This window comes from Canis aureus, chromosome 2 (genome assembly GCF_053574225.1).
Source record: "Canis aureus isolate CA01 chromosome 2, VMU_Caureus_v.1.0, whole genome shotgun sequence".
Classification (NCBI taxonomy): domain Eukaryota; kingdom Metazoa; phylum Chordata; class Mammalia; order Carnivora; family Canidae; genus Canis; species Canis aureus.
In genome coordinates, this window is record NC_135612.1 from 31,649,917 (window position 1) to 31,665,444 (window position 15,528).

The window sequence follows — 15,528 nt, forward strand, 5'->3', positions numbered from 1 at the left end:
TTGTTGCCTATAAAAGTACAAAGGAAAGAAGTCAGTGATGAGAATGGAAGAGGAGCTACATTTAGGAGTAGCTAAGCCTTTTCATTGAATTGGTTCAAATATCTACTTTCTGTCCGCTTGACTCAAGTGAGAGTTTCTATTGCACAGAGAGTGTCTTTTCACAAGAATTATTTTTAAAAAGTTCTCATGGAGAGGGTGCGTGGGCAGCTAAGTTTCTGACTTTGATTTTGGCTCAGGTCATGATCTCAGGGTCGTGGGATTGAGTTGCACATGGGTCTCCAGGTCAATTTCTTTCTGACTCTTGAAAATACAAACAAGTCACAAACATTTTTATTTTACTATCCTTTACAATAAAAAGCATTTAGTATATTGTTTTACTTGGTTATAACTATGATAATAATGAATAATAACTGTTGTGGGGCACCTGGATGGTTTAGTCAGTTAGGTGTGCAACTCTTGACTTTGACTCAGGTCATGATCTCAGGGTTGTGAGATTGAGCTCCACCTTGGGCTCCCCACTGGGCATGGAGCCTGCTTAAGAGTCTCTTTCCCTCTCGCTCTGCCCCTCCCTCCTCTAAAAAATTGAGGACTTAATAGGTGCCCAACCTTATCATTATTTTATTTGATTCTCACAAGACAGGTGCTATTACTATCTCCATCTTGCAGATGAGGTTTGGAGCAGTTGATAAATTGTTCCGAATCCCTCAGCTAGTGTATTGTAGAGCAGAATTCTAGCCCACTGTTGCCTGATCCATAGTCTGCACACTCAACTGCCAGGTAGTGCTGATTTCCCATCTTCATCCAGGGGCAGAACAATTACAACTATTATCTGAATCTTACAGATCAGACAATCCGCATTAGTGATCCTATGAGGATAATAGTGGTGATTATGATGAAACTGAGGTTGGGAAAGTTTTAGTGATTTGGCCAAATATATACAGCCAACAAATTCTTCTATTCTAAAATACACATGGATCAGAACTGCATCTTTATTTTTTAACATATTTATTAAACAGTGATTGTGTATTCTTTAGAAAACTTCTGTATATTTATATTTTGTCTCTACATTGACTTTGATTTTTTCTACTAGTATTTTCTTAATTTCTACCTTTAAGCAATGGCTCTTAACTAGTTTTCCCCTCCCTTCTCCAGGCTCTAATGTCTCTGTCTCTGGCTGCACTTTCTCCTAAATACATTTTTCAGAAGTTGTTTGCCAGCTTTAGTTTCTAAATGAGTGAAATAATCCTGTCTTACATCTATCTCATGGTGCCTCTTAAATGGCTATTCCTAGGCCTGAATTCTTATTTCATTTTTAGTCCCATATTTTTAACTCTCTATAATACATTATCTTTTGGGCATATTCTGCTCAAATTAAACTTAATATTTTAAAATATATCTCAGCATCATTTTTCACTATGATGAAACCTATTTAAAATTCCAAACTCCTTGATAGGCTTTTTGGTAAATGTCAAGAAATTTACTTTTGAAAAACTAACTCTTAAAAGTCATTTAATAAGCGTTGGTTCTCTTGCTTTTTCCCTGCTTTTAAGGTACTTAAAAAGCAGTCTATTTTTGGAAAGATGTCATATATGCATAAAGTAGAAAATGGCTAATTCCTGAATAGAATGCATCATTATGTTAATTATTATTTTTAAAATATTATTTTATAAAAACTTAGTTCTGTCACCCCCAAGTTTTCTATCAGAAGCTAGTTGAACAAGTTCTCTTTCGAGAGTATTGATCTATATTTAATTTCCTGTATATTTAACCATACACATCCCAAAGGAAATTTTTAGTATTGTCAGGCAAACTTTTAATTGGAAGATACTTCATACATTGATCTTGAAAGACATGTGGCTCAAGCTACCAGAGTCTTTCTCTGTTTCTGTAGTCAGGACACTATAGAAATGAAACTTTATCTCTTCTTCTACTTCCAGCAGATCTTACGCAAGAGGAGAGAGAAAATTAGTAAATTGAGTCCAATTGCTAAGCACTATTATCTGAGTAACACAATCTGAATAGACAGAGTGTAATTAGTACTCGTGAGATGCTTTATGGAATTATAAAAAATTGTGGTAAAAAACATGGAACATAAAACTTACTATCTTAGCCATTTCTAAGTTCAGTAATGTTAATTATATTCACTTTGATTTGCAACAGATCTCCAGAATTTATCTCGTAAAACAAACTCTGTACTCGTTAAACAACTCCTCTTTCCACCTCCCTCCTACCCCTGGTAAGCACCATTCTATGTTCAATTTTTATGAATCTCACTACTTTAGTTAGCTCATATAAGTAAAATCATACAATATTTGTCTCTTTGTGACTTGGTATAATATTCTCAAGGCATTTCCTTCTTTTTAAAGGCTGAATAATATTCCATTGCATATACATATCACATTTTGTTTACCCATTCATCTGTTGATGAATGTTTTTGTTGCTTCTGTTTTGGTTACTGTGAATAATGCTTCTATGAACACGAGTGTGCAAATATTCAAGATCCTGTTTTAAAAAAATTCTTGCTTTCAGTACTTTTGCCTATATAGCCAGCAGCCTATCTTGCTGAATCATATGGTAACTCTATTTCTAGTTTTTTGAGGAACCAATGTACTGTTTTCCATAGTGGCTGTATTCTATTTGAATTTTTACACCAAAATGAATATCTGGGGCAGCCCAGGTGGCTCAGCGGTTTAGTGCCACCTTCAGCCCAGGGCATGATCCTGGAGACTTGGGATCAAGTCCCATGTCGGACTCCCTGTATGGAGCTTGATTCTCCCTCTGCCTGTGTCTCTGCCTCTCTCTCTCTCTCTCTCTCTCGTCTCTCATGAATAAATAAATAAAATCTTTAAAAAAAGAAAATTAACTTAAAAAAACAAAAAACAAAATGAATATCTAAGTATCTGTGACACAACATAAATGCAGAGAGATGCCTAATTCTAAGATAAAAATTAAATAAATGCTTTTTATTCAGGCATTATCTATTTTATCTTTTACATGTATATATCACCTTTACAAAAATAGACTATAAATTCCTTAAGATCAGGGGAAGGACAGAAGAACCAACACTTCCTGAATGACTCTAGTACTGGTTTATGCTAGGCTCATCATAAATATATTTATGGTATATGTTTGGTATTTATTTTGGTATTCTTTTATTTCCCAACAACAGTGGCAAAAACATACAGTATGATCAAAATAGGTAGTTGTTACAAAAAATGAAAAAAAGATCCTGCTCTTTTTTTTCTCTTTATCTCCCTTAGTTTATTCTCTATTTACCCTTTTATCTTTGGCAATTTGCCACATATATTGTATACTTTTTCTTGCCTTGTTTTGGTCTAGTAACTGATAGGAACTTTCCAGAGCCAGTTTAGGGTAAAGTCGCTTGAATACATAAATTGTTACCATTTCCTTCACTATTCCACTGATGAATGGTCACTAAGTCATAAATATTACCTGGTTCTGCTGGGATTTTGAGTGGAGACCCAGGCCTCTATCAGCAAGGTTGTATTTTGAGATTTTCCTTTTTCATAGTTGGTGCTCTTCCATCACCAAATAATAAAAATATGTATTTCTTCTATTTGTAATTGAAATTTGAAATTACTTAATGAGTTAAGGTTTGTTTGGGCACAGAACTCCCAGTGCTTAGTTTTCAGGATACTGAGCTGTCTGTCACGGAAAGAAAGAGAAACTTCAGACATCAAATGATTTCAAGGGAGAGCTTTCAGGAACTACTTAAAATGCTTACCACTGACTCTCAGAGAGAAGTGTTCATGTGCACCTGGACTCCTCCATCCTATCTCTCTAAGCCTCCTGGATAAGCTGAGTCACTTTTCTTGCCATACAAGTATAGCCTCAATGCAGAATCAGGAAAAGGGCTATCAGATTACTTGGTCATAATCTTTTCCAGAAAGTTCAGCGATTTTCCCAAGAAAAGCCTTGAATGTCTAGAATCCTGTGGGTGTCTTAATATTCTGATATTCTAAGTTTCCTGAAATAAAGAAATCCTAAGCCCCTGGGATCCTAAACCCTGTACTGCTGAGCTGTGTGCCTATCTGGAACACCAGAGAGCCATCTTTGCTGTTGTCTCCGAGAATATCATAATCTCAAGGATGTGTGAAAAAGGTCATGCCATCCAATGATGTGAATGACTAGGCTCTTGTACTTCCTAACTATGAATTTCTGGTCTTTGATGAATAGCTTAGTTATCATTACAAGACATCACATTTATGTTCCACTTAAGTTCTGTAATAAATCTACTTCAATAATATTACAAATCATTGTAGCATTGTTTGTTGTTGTAAAAAGTTGGAAATAATCTAAATTTCCACCAGTAAGGAAAGGACAGAATAATTTTGGCACATGCAAACTACAAAATGTGACAAACCAATAAAAGCAAGATGGAAATATTGTATATCAACTAACTGGAATTTATTTATTTATTTATTTGAACTCACTTGGAAAGATATATTTGGTATGGTGCTATGTGAACAAAGAAAGCTGCTGAACTGTAGTATATTTTATGATCCCACTGGGTAAAAAAAGACATTTTTATATCTATGTATCTTATATCTTATATAAAACTATTTTTATGTGCATAGTCACGTAGATCTGGGACAATAAATTTAAACAGTATTGCCTTTATGAAGTTAGATGGGGGAAGTGAGGGACATATGGGGAGCTATCTTCTTTTCCTTTATACTTGTCTATATTGTATAAATGCTATAAGTTACTTTTGAAAACTGAAGTATAGTTGACATACAATTTGATATTAGTTTCATATACAAAATAGTGAATTGACAATTCTATACATTACCCAGTGCTCACCACAGTAAATATAGTTAACGATCTGTCACCATATAATGTTATTTCAACATTACTGGCTATATTTCCTATGCTATGCTTTTCAAACCCATGACTTTTTAATTTAATTTTTAAAAAGATTTTATTTATTTATTCATGAGAGACACACAGAGAAAGAGGCAGAGACATAGGCAGAGGGAGAAGCAGGCTCCATGCAGGGAGCCCAATGTGGGACTCGATCCCCCACCCTGGCAGGTGCTTAACTGCTGAGCCACCCAGGTGTCCCTGATTTATTTATTTTTTAAGTGGAAGTTTGAACCTTTTAATCCCCTTCACCTATTTTACTCATCCTATCACCCCTCCCCTCTGGCAACCATCAGTTTTTTCTCTATTTATGAGTCTGTTACTGTTTGCTTGTTTTTAAATGTAAGTGAATCATGAGATATTTGTTTTTGTCTCACTGACTTATTTTACTTAGCGTGACATTCTGTAAAACCATCAACAAAATGAATAGGCAACCTACTGAATGGGAAAAGTTACATTTTAATAAAAAAAACACAGTTACATGATTTCATGCTCCATAAGCTCAAAGAGTTAACATTGGTATAATTATAAACTGAGAATATACTTACACTTAACTTTCAGGGCAAGTTCTGCAGGGTATTACCCATATATGTCCATGGGATGAATCACAATTAGAAGTCTGATGTGAGTGAATGGTGGCATAAAACTGAAATTGTTGGTTTTCTCACCACTACTTATTGACCTAATTATTCACAAAAGTTCCCAAACTTATGAAAATTTAATAGGAAAAATCCTACTCATCCTGCTTTATATCAGCTTAGCTGTCATTTGCCACTTCTTCATTCCACCATAATTTAAAATACACCCTGGCCTCACACCCTTGAGATGTGATTTATTTACATTAAGCATACTTAAGTAGTGATATTCAGAGCATCCTCATTCAAAGTCTTATTTCTTCTCTTCTGACTTGTTTGAGGATGAGTATGTGTGGCTTGTGATTTTATAACATACTGAAGTGTATTTTAAATGTTCTATTCAGAAGAGACCTCAGCATGATCAGTTAAAGAAGGAAATCAAAGATCCCAGGAGGCCAACCTTCAGAGCACACTAATGAACCCTCTTTTCTTGGGAACTCTGGAATTGAACTTCTAATAAGGAGTTGGGGAAGAAATCCAAAGGGACTCTGAGGAAGTTAACAGGAGACTGTCGGTGTAGTACAAAAGCCACGTGGGAACCAAGTAATGATAATGATTAATAACAGGAAATAGAAAACAACTTTTTTTTTTAAACAGCATGTTTTTTTGAGAAGTTTGCTATATGCTGGGCATAATGCTAAAGATACCTTTGTTATATTTAATGATGACTGCTTCAATTTCCTCCGTGGTTATTGGCCTGTTCAGGTTTTCTATTTCTTCCAGTTCCAGTTTTGGTAGTTTGTGGTTTTCCAGAAATGCGTCCATTTTTTCTAAATTGCCTAATTTATTGGCATATAGCTGTTCTTAAGATGTTTTTAAAATCGTTTGTATTTCCTTGGTGTTGGTGGTGATCTCTCCTTTCTCATTCATGATTTTATTGAGTCTTCTCTCTCTTCTTTTCAATAAGGCTGGCTAATGGTTTATCTATCTTATTAATTATTTCAAAGAACCAACTCCTGACGTTGTTGATCTGTTCCACAGTTCTTCTGGTCTCGATTTCATTGAGTTTTGCTCGAATCTTAATTAACTCTCCTTTTTTCTAGCTCCTTTAGGTGTAAGGTTAGTTTTGTATTTGAGTTCTTTCCAGTTTTTGGGTGGCTGCTTCTATTGCAATGTATTTCCCCCTCAGGACTGCTTTTGCTGTATCCCAAAGGTTTAGTTTGTATGTTTGTTTGTTTGAATTGCTTGGGTTAATAGACAGCAACATTTTCTTTATTTTTTATAAAATTATTTTTATTGGTGTTCAATTTGCCAACATATAGAATAACACCCAATGCTCATCCCATCAAGTGCCACGTAGGTGCCTGCCACCCAGTCACCCCCACCCCCTGCACACCTCCCCTTCCACCACCCCTAGTTCATTTCCCAGAGATAGGAGTCTTTCATGTTCTGTCTCCCTTTCTGATATTTCCCACTTATTTTTTCTCCTTTCCCCTTTATTCCCTTTCACTATTTTTTATATTCCCCAAATGAATGAGAACATATAATGTTTGTCCTTCTCTGATTGACTTATTTCACTCAGCATAATACCCTCAAGTTCCATCCACGTTGAAGCAAATGGTGGGTATTTGTCATTTCTAATGGCTGAGTAATATTCCATTGTATATATAAACCACATCTTCTTTATCCATTCATCTTTCGATGGACACTGAGGCTCCTTCCACAGTTTGGCTATTGTTATATGTCTGTTTTTGTGCCAGTACCACACTGTCTTGATGACCACAGCTTTGTAGTACAACCTGAAATCTGGCATTGTGATGCCCCCAGCTATGGTTTTCTTCTTTAAAATTCCCCTGGCTATTCGAGATCTTTTCTGATTCCACACAAATCTTAAAATAATTTGCTCTAACTCTCTGAAGAAAGTCCATGGTATTTTGATAGGGATTGTATTAAACATGTAAATTGCCATGGGTAACATTGACTTTTTCACAATATTAATTCTTCTAATCCATGAGCATGTAATATTTTTCCATCTCTGTGTCTTCCTCAATTTCTTTCAGAAGTTTTCTATAGTTTTTAGGGTATAGATCCTTTACCTCTTTGGTGAGGTTTATTCCTAGGTATCTTATGCTTTTGGGTGCAATTGTAAATGGGATTGACTCCTTAATTTCTCTTTCTTCAGTCTCATTGTTCGTGTATAGAAATGCCACTGATTTCTGGGCATTGATTTTCTTTTTTTTTCTTTTTTTTGCCTTTGGGCATTGATTTTCTATCCTGCCATGCTACCAAATTGCTGTATGAGTTCTAGCATTCTTGGGGTGGAGGCTTTTGGGTTTCTATGTAGAGTATCATGTCATCGGTGATGAGGGAGAGTTTTACTTCTTCTTTGCCCATTTGAATGCCTTTAATGTCTTTTTGTTGTCTGATTGCTGAGGCTAGGACTTCCAGTACTATGTTGAACAGCAGTGGTGAGAGTGGACATCCCTGTCTTGTTCCTGATCTTAGGGGTAAGGCTCCCAGTGCTTCCCCATTGAGAATGATATTTGCTGTGGGCTTTTCGTAGATGGCTTTTAAGATGTTGAGGAATGTTCCCTCTATCCCTACACTCTGAAGAGTTTTGATCAGGAATGGATGCTGTATTTTGTCAAATGCTTTCTCTGCATCTATGGAGAGGATCATACAGTTCTTGTTTTTTCTCTTGCTGATATGATGAATCACATTGATTCTTTTACGAGTGTTGAACCAGCCTTGTGTCCCAGGAATAAATCCTACTTGGTCATGGTGAATAATTTTCTTAATGTATTGTTGTATCCTATTGGCTAGTATCTTGTTGAGAATTTTTGCATCCATGCTCATCAGGGATATTGGTCTGTAATTCTCCTTTTTGGTGGGGTCTTTGTCTGGTTTTGGAATTAAGGTGATGGTGCCCTCATAGAATGAATTTGGAAGTACTCCATCTCTCTCTATCTTTCCAAACAGCTTTAGTAGAATAGGTATGCTTTCTTCTTTAACCGTTTGATAGAATCCCACTGGGCAGCCATCTGGCCCTGGACTTTTGTGTCTTGGGAGTTTTTTGACGACTGCTTCAATTTCCTCCCTGGTTATTGGCCTGTTCAGGTTTTCTATTTCTTCCTGTTCCAGTTTGGTAGTTTCTGGCTTTCCCGGAATGCGTCCATTTCTTCTAGATTGCCTAATTTATTGGCGTATAGCTGTTCATAATATGTTTTTAAAATCATTTGTATTTCCTTGGTGTTGGTAGTGATCTCTCCTTTCTCATTCAGGATTTTATTAATTTGAGCCTTCTCTCTCTTCTTTTTAACAAGGCTGGCTAATGGTTTATTTATCTTATTAATTCTTTCAAAGAACCAACTCCTGGTTCTGTTGATCTGTTCCACAGTTCTTCTGGTCTCGATTTCGTTGAGTTCTGCTCGAATCTTTATTAACTCTTTTCTTCTGATGGGTGTAGGATCTATTTGCTGTTTTTTCTCTAGCTCCTTTATGTGTAAGGTTAGCTTTTGTATTTGAGCTCTTTCCAGTTTTTGAATGGATGCTTGTATTGCGATGTATTTCCCCCTCAGGACTGCTTTTGCTGCATCCCAAAGATTTTGAACAGTTGTATCTTCCTTCTCATTAGTTTCCATGAATCTTTTAAATTCTTCCTTAATTTCCTGGTTGACCCTTTCATCTTTTAGCAGGATGGTCCTTAACCTCCATGTGTTTGAGGTCCTTCCAAACTGTTGGGGATTTACCCCAAAGATTCAGATGCAATGAAACGCCGGGACACCTGCACCCCGATGTTTATAGCAGCAATGTTCACAATAGCCAAACTGTGGAAGGAGCCTGGGTGTCCAGCGAAAGATGAATGGATAAAGAAGATGTGGTTTATGTATACAATGGAATATTACTCAGCCATTAGAAATGACAAATACTCACCATTTGCTTCAACGTGGATGGAACTGGAGGGTATTATGCTGAGTGAAGTAAGTCAATCGGAGAAGGACAAACAGTGTATGTTCTCATTCATTTGGGGAATATAAATAATAGTGAAAGGGAATATAAGGGAATGGAGAAGAAATGTGTGGGAAATATCAGAAAGGGAGACAGAACATAAAGACTCCTAACTCTGGGAAACAAACTAGGGGTGGTGGAAGGGGAGGGTGTTGGGGGGTGGGGGTGAATGTGTGACTGGCACTGAGGGGGGCACTTGATGGGATGAGCACTGGGTGTTATTCTGTATGTTGGTAAATTGAACACCAATAAAAAATAAGTTTATTTAAAAAAATAAAGAAGGAAGTATTTCAAATACAAAAAAAGAGAAAAGAGCAAAAGAAAAAAGAAAAAAGGAAGAAAAAAGAAAAAGAAGAAAAAGAGAAAGAAAAAGAAAGAAAGGAAAAAAGGGTGGAGGAAGCAAACAGAAATCAAGAAGCAAAAAAAAAAAAAAAAAAAGAAAAAGAAAAACACGGGGGAGTATCTTCTGATTCTGTATACTTTAAGTCCCTTGACTTCCCCTGGAACTTGTCCGTCTAGTTGGTCTTCTGGGAGAGGGGCCCCTTGTGCTGATTTTCAGGTGTTAGCACATGGTGGAGCTACTCTGCCCCCTGCCTGGTGCAGGGCTCAGTGGGGGTTATTTTCCCTGTGAGGTCCCAGGAGGAACAACCACAGTGGCGGTGGCCAGGTCTGGAGCCCTGGATTCAGCTGCCGCAGTAACTATGGAGCTCTCCATCTGCAGGGCCTGGATGCTCCGGGGCGGGGTTGCTGATTTGCTCAGCTCGGGGCAGGAGCGTCCTTGCTGTCCTGGGCCCTCCTGGCCTCTGCGTGTCCCAGGCGGAGGCTGGATCCTGGGCTGTGTCCCGGCGCCCTGTGCTCCCGGGCCTGCGCTGTTGGATTCCCGCTCCCGGCCGCGCAGCCCCCTCTGTGGAGCCGCCACCCGAGCCCCTCCAAGCTGCTCCCGGGTCCAGCCATGGGCGCTGCAGCCCTTTAGGGAGCTCAGTGCGCTCTTCCCGGGGCACAGGTGTCTGTTAGTGTCCCAGGGATCCTCAGGGCATCCCCGCCCCTCCTGGGGTCCTGCTCTAACTCCCTGCGAGCGCCTTTCTGCCGGGGAAGATTGGTGCAGCTCCTGCTTCTCCGGGACCGGCTTTCCTGTCCTGGGGACACTCGCCCCGGCCTCAGCCCAGCTCCTCCCGGGGCCCCTCCCCCTTGGATGCCTTTTGTTTCTTTATTTCTTTTTCCCCGTCTTCCTACCTTGATAGAAGCGCGAACTCTTCTCACTGTAGCATTTCAGCTGTTCTCTCTTTAAATCTCAGGCCGAATTCCTAGATTTTCAGGATGATTTGAAGGTTATCTAGGTAATTTGGTGGGGACGGGTGAGTTGGGGACCCTAATCTTCCGCCTTCTGGGCCCCTCCACCTCCCCTTCTATTTTGAAGGACAACCTCAGACTAGGGAGTCTTGGAGGTGGAAATAAGTGAGAACGGCACAGTTTTAGCTTTAGGGGTTGTCCTTGTCCAGTTGGCTTTTCCATTCTGGAACAAAGTCCTTGAGAACAGCATGTGGGTCAGCTGGCCGGACGTGGGTGTAGCGGACCCAGGGAGTAATCCTGTCAACCTTGAGAGCGGTGGGAGTGGTCAGGATCACGATGTAGGGTCCCTTCCAGCGAGGTTGAAGTGTCTGGTGTTGGTATCTCCGAATGTATACCCAGTCACCTGGCCTATATCGATGGGGGTCCGGGGGTGGCCCAGTCTTATAGAGGGCCCTCAGCTTAGGCCACACCTGCTCATGGGTTATGGACAGTCTGTTCTTAAACCTTAGGGTTTCTTCAGTGTTGGTAACTAAAAATCCCCTGGTCCAATTTTACCATGTCTCTGAAGGCCTTAACTGAAGAAATGAAATGCACACTCCCATTATTTTTTCAAGGAATTTAGGGGGATCTCGAACTTCAATTTAAGGTTCCTGGGTTCAAAATCCAAGAACTGGGCAATTGCTAACTTTTTATACAACTCAAAGAAACCCCCTTTACAAACAATAATCATCCCTTATGTACATACCGACACTTTATACTTCACAAAAATTGATAGGCAGAGGAGGAAACTGAGGTGCAAATTACAGAGTGATTTGCCTAAGGTCACTCGGCCAGGTGGTGGCTAGGCCCGGAAGCAAACCCAGCTTTTCTGACTCCGAAGCTTGTCTCCCCACCCTGGAGTTGCCGCCAGAGCTCCCACCCCTCACTAAGGAGGCATAAGGAGAAAAAGACAAAGTAGAAAGCCCACCACCAACCATCCCCTGGTGCCCTCTTGCTCCCCCAACTGGGTATGGGCTCGAGTGGCCAGGTTCATTGAGGTACTGCAGCTGCATGACCTTGATGAGCTGCAGGTCGGAGAAGGCCCTCACGGTGTAGTCAGGACAGTATGCAGACAAGCAAGCACCATCGGCTGGCTCTGGCTCCAGGTCGTGGTGGACGGACTATAGCGAGGACACTGGGGACTGGTGAACCGAGGACGGCGCTGTCAGGGCGGACACTCCGTAGTAGGTGAAGGCTCGGTTCTCGAACTTCAGGCCCTCTTTCCCGATATCCACCTCAAACCTGCCCTGCAGGATGAGAATGAAATAATCCACTGGCTGGCTGCGCTGATACAGGTAATGGTGTGCAGCCAGATGGTTGCTCTTGTCAAACCTCACTTCCCGGTTGACGCTGGGATGCTTCAGCTGGTGCAGCAGGACTTTCTTGGAGATTCGCAGGGGGCTGAATACATCCACCTCTCCAGTCAGGAAGCGCTGGGTGGCCAAGAGCAACTGAGGTGAGATTTTCACTTTATATTCATCGTCAGACACCTTGAACAAGGAGAATTCCTCTTTTCGCAGGAGAGGGGCACTCAGAGGAGCAGGCTTCTTCCTGACGGTGGCATTTCGGTAGTCCTCAGGGTCATCCAGGATCTCAGACTTGATGATCTCCTCAATGACGTCCTCCAGGGTGTCGAGGCCCAGCACCTTGTAGAAGGGGTCACCTTCACCCTCGTTGTTCACCTTCTCCATGATGGCCAGGTGAGACTTCCCTAGTTTGAACTCCTCCAGGACGGCGTCCAGCTTGGTGTCGTTGAAGACGAAGTGGAGCGGATGGTTGTAAAAGCAGGTGATGGTGCTGAGCGGCGTGCAGTCTTCGGGATCCACGAAGGCCAAGTCCTTGAGGTTCAGCATGTCCACGATGTTGGAGCGCTCCTCCTCGTACACCGGGATGCATGTGTGGCCGCTCTGCATGATGCTGGCCAGGACGCCAAAGTCCAGCATGAAGCAGTCCTCGAGCAGCATGAGCACATCCTCCACGGCCTGACAGCGCAGCACGCCCCTGCTGAGGTCGCTGTAGGGGTTGCCGCCGCGGGCCAGCTTCAGTACGCGCTGCTGCTCAGCCGCCGGGGCCGCGCTGCCAGCTCCAGCAGCTGGCCTGCGGGCAGCGCCACCAGCAGGGTCAGCAGCATGGCCAGGAGGCTGAGCAGCAACGCGCACGGGGCCAGCGCCAGCGCCCAGCGCCCGCTCACCGCGGCTGGCACCACCTCGCCCACGAGGAACACTAGCCCCGCGCTGCCCAGCCCGGAGGCACGGCACGCTGGTCCGCCGCGCAGTACAGCAGCACCGCCAGCGCCACCTGCGCCAGGCTGGGCAGCAGCAACAGCGCGCCCAGGGCGCGGCCGACCCAGTGGCGCGCGGGCTCCAGGCGCCGCCTTCCCGTGCGTCGGGGCCAACAGGCCCTCGGGCAGCCCGCCCCCTCGGGGGCCACCCAGGACCAGGAGCTGTTGGCCAAGCCTAAGCCGAAGAGGCACAGGCAGAAGGCGGCCTCCGGGGCAGCCTGCGCCTCTCCTCCGCGCGCCCACCCCGTGTCCTTGTCTCCGTCTTCCTCCCGACAGACGCCCAGCACCCGCGGGCCCCACGCGGCCTCCCCGGCGGCGATACCCAGGCACAGAGCGGCGAGCAACCAGCCTAGATGAGCCGCCGCCGCCATCGCCTGCTGTCCCCTCTCCTTATGTAGACAGTTATGACAGTTAAGGACACAGTAATACAGAGAAGCGCGCAAAACAGGTAACAATAACACAGACAAACGTTCCAGCGCGGCTGCGGAGACAAAACAGAAGGTAACAGGAAGGGCTGGCAGCCGACCCTCCTTACAGATGAGGACCTCGGCCCCCTTACAGATGAGGACCTCAGTCCTTCAGGCAGGGGCAAGGGACATCTCCTCAAGACCCCCGGTCCTAAGCCAATGCCGACCCAATACAGATTGGAATTCCTACAGGCAAAGTACAGTTTAGAGCTCTCAGAGAATATGCGTGCAAAAGGTGGAAAATGTTGAGTGCACGCACCACGTGTGAAACCCTCCGGATAGGGTCCTGGAGGTCTCTCGGATCCCGGACGAGCCCCCAAATGTTGTGCCCAAGATTGCGAATCCAAGAAACCACCGAGGAGCCGACACAGATGCAAACACATGAGGGTTTATTTACAAGCTCCAGCTTGGGTCCAAGTATACCTGACACAGCGGAGCAGGGCTTGGACCCCCAGACTAAGAGGCCTAGCAGCTTTATAGGGACCAGTGGCCAATGGGATACGCAGAAAGTTGCAGTCGTGTCAGTCCACACGCAGGTGGCTGATTGAATTACATTTTACCCTAAACTATCCATTTGAACTGGCCTATCACTGAGCTGATTTCTGATTAGGGTGTGCCCTGGGCTTGACTAGGGTGGGGCAGTGCCCTAAGCAATAAGCAGGTCATGCGGGGGTGATACAGGAGGTGGCAGGTGTAGAGTTAGTCCTGCTCTGCTTGTCCAGTGGTAGGGGATTTTTGTTAAATTTCCTGGGTCCCACATTAGGGATTTCTTGTCTCTTGCTGCTTTAAGGATCTTCTCTTTATCTTTGGAATTTGCAAGCTTAACTATTAAATGTCGTGGTGTTGAATGGTTTTTATTGATTTTTTGTGGGGGGGGTATCTCTATTTTCTGGATCTGAATGCCTGTTTCCCTTCCCAGGTTAGGAAAGTTTTCATCTATGATTTGTTCAAATACATATTCTGGATCTCTGTCGCTTTCAGCGCCCTGGGAAACCCCGATTAAACGTAGGTTTTTCTTCCTCAGGCTGTCACTTATTTCTCTTAATCTATCCTCATCATCTTTTAATTGTTTGTCTCTTTTTTCCTCAGTTTCCCTCTTGCCATCAACTTGTCTTCTATGTCACTTACTCATTCTTCCCCCTCGTTAACCCTCGTCGTTAGGACTTCTAGTTTGGATTGCATCTCATTCAATTGATTTTTAATTTCTGCCTGATTGGATCTAAATTCTGCAGTCATGAAGTCTCTTGAGTCCTTTATGCTTTTTTTCTAGAGCCACCAGTAGCTTTATAATAGTGCTACTGAATTGGCTTTCTGACATCGAATTGTAATCCAAACTTTGTAACTCTGTGGGAGAGAGGACTGTTTCTGATTCTTTTGAGGTGAGGTTTTTCCTTCTAGTCATTTTGCTCAGTGCAGAGTGTATTGGGAAAGGAAGAAAAGGAGAAAGAGAAAGAAGAAAGGAAAAAGAAAAAAAGAAGGAAGAAAAAAGAGAAAAAAAGAAAAAGAAAGAGAAGAAAAAGAGAAAAAAAGAAAGAAAGAAGGGGGGGAAGCAAACAGAAATCAAAAAAAAAAAAAAAAAACCCCACAAAAAAACAACAAAAAAACCAAGGGGGAGTATACTCTGATTCTGTATACTGTAAGTCCCTTGACTTCCCCTGGAAGTTTCCAGTGCTGCTTACTCAACAATTTGTTTTTCCCCTGTCCCTCTAGCTGGTCTTCTGGGGGAGGATCCTGCTGTGTTGATTTTCAGGTTTTAGCACTTGGGGGAGCTGCTCAGCCCCCTGCCTGGTGCAGAGCTCAGTGAGTGATGTTTAAGCTGCTTATCCAGTGAGGCCACTGTGAGGCTCAGTGGGGGTTGTTTAACCCGCGAGTCCCCAGGAGGAACAACCCCAGTGGCTGCAGCCAGCTCTCCAGCCCTGGAGTCAGCCTCCGCAGTAACTACAGAGTTCTCGGTGTGCAGGGCCTGGAGGCTCTGGGGCAGGGC

At 42.7% G+C, this 15,528-nt stretch overlaps 1 pseudogene; it reads right to left on the bottom strand.

Annotated features, from left to right (window-relative positions):
- Positions 1-11,557: 11,557 nt before the first annotated feature.
- Positions 11,558-13,448, bottom strand: LOC144291487 (metal transporter CNNM3 pseudogene; annotated as a pseudogene).
- Positions 13,449-15,528: the final 2,080 nt, after the last annotated feature.